This window comes from Hevea brasiliensis, chromosome 7 (assembly GCF_030052815.1).
Source record: "Hevea brasiliensis isolate MT/VB/25A 57/8 chromosome 7, ASM3005281v1, whole genome shotgun sequence".
NCBI lineage: Eukaryota > Viridiplantae > Streptophyta > Magnoliopsida > Malpighiales > Euphorbiaceae > Hevea > Hevea brasiliensis.
In genome coordinates, this window is record NC_079499.1 from 104,532,740 (window position 1) to 104,538,977 (window position 6,238).

General features: G+C 24.5%; 1 long non-coding RNA gene across 1 annotated transcript; it reads right to left on the reverse strand.

The window, feature by feature from the left end:
- Window positions 1-1,565: 1,565 nt before the first annotated feature.
- On the reverse strand, window positions 1,566-3,722 carry LOC131181719 (uncharacterized). Its single transcript, XR_009150197.1, has 3 exons — window positions 3,186-3,722; window positions 2,948-3,103; window positions 1,566-1,869 (listed from the first exon to the last, which is right to left on the reverse strand). It is a non-coding gene; the product is annotated as an uncharacterized LOC131181719 (long non-coding RNA).
- Between the last annotated feature and the right edge of the window lie 2,516 nt (window positions 3,723-6,238).

Consider the following 6,238-nt stretch of genomic DNA (forward strand, 5'->3'; position numbering starts at 1 on the left):
ATTATAGCTAAAAAAATTTAATTTTTTATGGCATAAAAATTTGATATTACTAATTATTTTTTTAACATTAAGTCTTAAGATTACATAGTATATTTATTAATAATAAAATTGTTTATGAATTAGAAAATTTATTAGTGTTTTTTGAAATAAAATTAAAAATTTAATATATCATTGCTATTTATTATAAATTAAATATTATAAAAATAACTTGATTATTCGTATTTAATTATTAATTAATTAATTATTTGAAAAAAATACAAAATTATAAACCTAAAAATTAGTTAATGATATGAATTTTATAATTTATTATTATTATTATTATTATCATTATTATTATTATTATTATTATTATTATTATTATTCCATATAATATAAATCAATAAATCTAATAAATTGAAATTTTTATAATAAAAGTATATATTGTGAATATATTGATGGAAAATTAAGTTATATAATTTTAAAATACAATGTTATAATTCCATATTATATAATAAATTTATTCTTTAATATAATTTTAAATATTAATATATTTAAATAATTAAATAAAAATATTAAAATTATTTAAATAGATTAAATTTCAAATAAATAAACATTTAAATTTGATATTATGATATTTTATTATATTTAATATAAAATTAAAATTTATTTTTTATTTAAATAATTATCCAAATAAAATATAAATGATTTTTATAAATAGTATTTTTTAATTTTAATAAATTTACAAATTAAAATATTTTTTTAAAAAATAAAATTTATTTAAAAATAGAACTAATTTGTAAAAGCTCTAAGCACCTTTTCAACTTTCTTATTTAAAGTTTTATTTGATTAATTTTATCAAGATTGTAAAATTAATTTTAATTTTATTATGCTTAATTTCATGTCCATTTTATTATGGTTAATAAAATAGATGCCATTGAGTAAAACTAAAATTTCACACCGATTTGAAATAAATATAATTTTTATTTAATTGAATATTTAATTTTTAATAATAATTTTATCTTTATGTTAAGATGTATTTGTCTATCCTATTATTCCCTCTCATCTCCACATGCTTATATAATTATAAAATTATTATTAAAAATAAATAAAATTTTTTTATAAAAATTTTGTTAGTGACATTTTTATAAAAAATATAAACAATGAGAGATATTTTTAAATTAATAAACCCAATTACACAATAATATATTATGTATTATATAGATAATTAATTTATTAGTCTCTTAATATATTCTTATTTAATATATATCAAAAATTCATTTTTTTAAGAATAATTCAATAATATGAACTATTTGATTTTTAATGCATTAATAAACCAATTACTCAATTATAACCATTTAAAATTTGAATGATTAATGCAAGTGAATTTTTTTAGTAGAAAAATTATACATCCAATAAAAAATATTGTACCTTTAATTCACACTTATATATGTCACGACCCAAAGTATGGGCCGGACCGGTACTAGTACCTGGGCCAGCCTAAAGCTCCCGAGGCCCGTAGTAAGCCTAACTATTCCTCAACCCATAACCAAGCCTACAATTTAGGCCCAATATGCATATAAAAATAATTTAAATTAAACTGTTATAATTTTATTTCGGACCAACTTAGCCCAGAAATTATAAGAAACTAAAATTAGGGGAGCCCAGCTCAACCCTGTTACATCATTTACAAACTATTTAAAACTCATAAAAAAATTTTCATTTATTAACACAAAAACTTAAATTCATGCAGTCCCTGACAGGATTAATGCTACTACTAGTATATGCGGAGTTCTAAATTATAAATTTAGACAATAATAATACCGTTAAGTAATTTTTCTCCATAACCTGTGAGGAAAGGAACATGTTATTTCGAAGAAGGTCTCCTGTAGCCTCGAAAAATAGGTGAACAGGAGTGAGCGTTCGACTCAGAGAGTAAAATATCAATTTTAACCATAATCTCCATAGCTATTTAAAGCTGATGCACCCTGTGAAGTGAAATGCAACATCGTCATAAATTTCATACAAATCACATCAAAAAGGCAATTTGAAGCACTTACACACTCAACACTGTCAAACAATACATATATGGGAGTTGATCCCCTATACAGCCCTCTTAATCCAACCTGTGCCAGCGAAGAACTCAAGCCGGACTTTCGCTTAATAAACCAAATCGGGGTCCTAGCGAAGAACTCAAGCCGTGTCTACCCCGAAGGACCAGGTCCTAGCGAAGATCTCACGCCGTGTCTACCCGTCCTGTCCATAACCAACACCATACCACACGCACGCCAACTCACGCACATTGCTCCAAATTACCACAATAACATCCATGGCATTTTAACAATTATGAATGCAATATAAAAACGTGCCTAGTATTTAACTACATAGATACATATTTATAAGTGATGCATGGGCATGCTTGAACATATAATAATATCGAAATTATAATTAAAATTAATATTTTACTCACAGTACATCGATAATTATTGTGGCTGCTGGATGTAGAAAAATAGTTGACATCGATCACCTAATAATTAAATTATAATTTATTAGTACTAAGTCAAAATAAAACTCTAAAGAGGCAACAGACAGCCTAATTCATGCTGAAAATCCGGCAGAGTTTCCCCTATACCTAGGACCTACCCAACCTGCAAAAGACTTCAAAATACCCTTCTATATTTGCCAATCACACAATCACAACTCAATCATATCATAAGGCCCCTCCTGGGCCCACCCCAAACAGTCAACAACCACAATTCAAAAAATTATAATTTAGCCCCTATAACTAGCCTTTTTCCAAAAACTATCCAAACGAGCTTTAAAAATTTTAAAATTTTGCTCCGCGGTCCTTAATAATATTATAAGGCTATTGTAAAAGGAATTATAATTTTTTGATCATCCACGAATATTTTATGAATTTTATTCTAAATCGATATTAGCTGAAAATGAGCAACTTGGAGGTCGGATTTACCTATGTCAATTCTGACACCTGGAACGTGTCCAGAATGTCTGAAAATGCTAGGATTGACTATAATATCGACCACGTTCTGAGACGGGCCGTCAGGCAGCCGGATCTGGCTGAAAATGCGATCCCTACGCCGGTGAGCTATCATCGATCCGATTGCACCTAAATTAAGTCCAAATTGTGTTAATAATTATTATAAAATTATTTTTAAATTTTGAAAATCGAAAAAGTTCGAAAATCTCACCAAACGATTTGGACCGTCCGATTATCGCCTTTTTCAAATGGTGTCCGATCGGAGCGGGACCGGTCCTATCTCGAAGATCTCGTCGTCCTGAGTCCATCGGTGGCCTCGGATTTCCGATCCGACGGTCGGATCGCCGGAAAAGTGATCGGAACTGAGAAACCCATATGATTTTCTTCCAACTTTCTCTTGCCGATTCTCCTTCCTCCGGCCACCAAACAGGGTGCCACTAGTCTCATCTGAAAGTTCATCATCTTGGGAGTCCGTTGCACTTGAAATCACCAAGAATGGCCGTCAGAGTCGGTCGGGGTGACGCCGCAAAGTCGGGCCCCCGGTCGCGCACGCTCGCCCTCTCTCCTCTCTTTCCTCTCTCCTTCTCTCTGTTTCTACTGTCTCCTGCTCGCTGCTGCCACCGCCTGGTGATTGTTCTGGCATGGGGGAAGGCCGGCGGTACCTCACCGACACTGATGCTAGCCGGCTGGACGAAAATGGGAGGGAGAAAGTGAGGGGGAAGAGTGGAGTCGGGGAGAGAGAAATTGGGGGGGGGGGGGTGCTGCTGCGTTTTAAGTTTTTGCATTTTTTTTTCTTTTAAGTTGTTACATTCTTTCCCCCTTAAAAAAAATTCGTCCTCAAATTTTTGAATAAACTGGGGATAAAGAAAAGAGGGATATTGGGATAGATGCAGGCATTTACTCCTCCAGCTATGCAGAGATGGTAGAAACATTTTATTATTCAAACTCTTCGTATACAATAGATCACATTTATTCTTATTTTCATCTTCAACATGTTTTATAAAATACCTCAATAAATTTATGCTTTTATATGCTTCAATTCATAAGCAATTAATTGACAATATTTTTTATAATATATAGTAGGATATTGATCAATAAAGTATAATTAATCAAGCATTCAAATGATTATACTGCGAAAAATTTTTAATTTAAGATAAATGCATCCGTAAATTTAAGTGATAACTCTTAAATGCTTAGGTAATGATTTATTTATATGAATATTATTAAATTTATATTATTTAAATATTTTTATTAAATTAATTATTTGGATATTTGTTAAAATTCATATTACTTATTTTAATTGATTGCGTTTATATAATAATAAAAAGTTATGTATATAAATATATTCATAAATTTGAAAACCATCTATAATTAATAAATTATATGATTTAATAAAAAAAATATAAATTATATTATTTGATAAAAGTGCAATTTGTAAATTTTTATTAATTATAATAATTGTATAATTTTCAAGTTTTGACTCTTCAACATTTAATCCTGAGTCCAGTCATGCCTATAAAAATCTTAAATGCTTGGATCAACTCCATAAAAATTAAATTATTAATTTTGAAAAAATATAATATATATATATATTAAATTAAAAATTATCATAAATTTTGTAGTTGATAATAAAAGAAAGTATTTTACACTCTTGATATAAAAATATTATATATAAATTTATTAAAAAGTCCTTTAAAAAAGTCTTATCAATTCACATTATTGTTAAGCACATTTTATTTGCTTGTGAAATTTATTTGAAATAAAGTTAATGCTTCCCTTCTTAATTGATTAGTTGTCCATATATTATTTAATATAGCAATAATTTTAAATTTTAGATAATTTATATTTGGTATGAGACATGATAGAATTTAGTAATTCTATTTTTAGGAAAAAATAAATTAGTTCTCGTGTTATGTTTTCATTAATAAAATAGTCATTTCATTAAAATTTATTGATAACTACAAATTAAAGCAACAAAATCAATTAAATTTTATAAATATTAAAATTACAAAAAATAAAAATATTATAAAAAATGAAAAATGTAATGGCCTAAATTATTATAATTATCACCTCATTAATAATAAATTTTAATAAAATGAGTATTCTATTACAAAACAAGATAAATTATAATTTAACAAGATAAATTATAAAACACACTTCAAATAATATTCTTTCACTTACATAAGTATAAAAATTATTCCCTGGTGGGCCCACGTGTGTCTCAAATTTTCTTCTCTAAAATATGATAATAATAATTTTATCAAATTTAATATTTAAAATTAATTTTATTACTAATTATGAAAATAAATTAGATATTATAGCTAAAAAATTTAATTTTTTATGGCATAAAAATTTGATATTACTAATTATTTTTTTAACATTAAGTCTTAAGATTACATAGTATATTTATTAATAATAAAATTGTTTATGAATTAGAAAATTTATTAGTGTTTTTTGAAATAAAATAAAAAATTTAATATATCATTACTATTTATTATAAATTAAATATTATAAAAATAACTTGATTATTCGTATTTAATTATTAATTAATTAATTATTTGAAAAGAATACAAAATTATAAACCTAAAAATTAGTTAATGATATGAATTTTATAATTTATTATTATTATTATTATTATTATTATTATTATTATTATTATTATTATTATTATTATTCCATATAATATAAATCAATAAATCTAATAAATTGAAATTTTTATAATAAAAGTATATATTGTGAATATATTGATGGAAAATTAAGTTATATAATTTTAAAATACAATGTTATAATTCCATATTATATAATAAATTTATTCTTTAATATAATTTTAAATATTAATATATTTAAATAATTAAATAAAAATATTAAAATTATTTAAATAGATTAAATTTCAAATAAATAAACATTTAAATTTGATATTATGATATTTTATTATATTTAATATAAAATTAAAATTTATTTTTTATTTAAATAATTATCCAAATAAAATATAAATGATTTTTATAAATAGTATTTTTTTTTAATTTTTAATAAATTTACAAATTAAAATATTTTTTTAAAAAATAAAATTTATTTAAAAATAGAACTAATTTGTAAAAGCTCTAAGCACCTTTTCAACTTTCTTATTTAAAGTTTTATTTGATTAATTTTATCAAGATTGTAAAATTAATTTTAATTTTATTATGCTTAATTTCATGTCTATTTTATTATGGTTAATAAAATAGATGCCATTGAGTAAAACTAAAATTTCACACCGATTTGAAA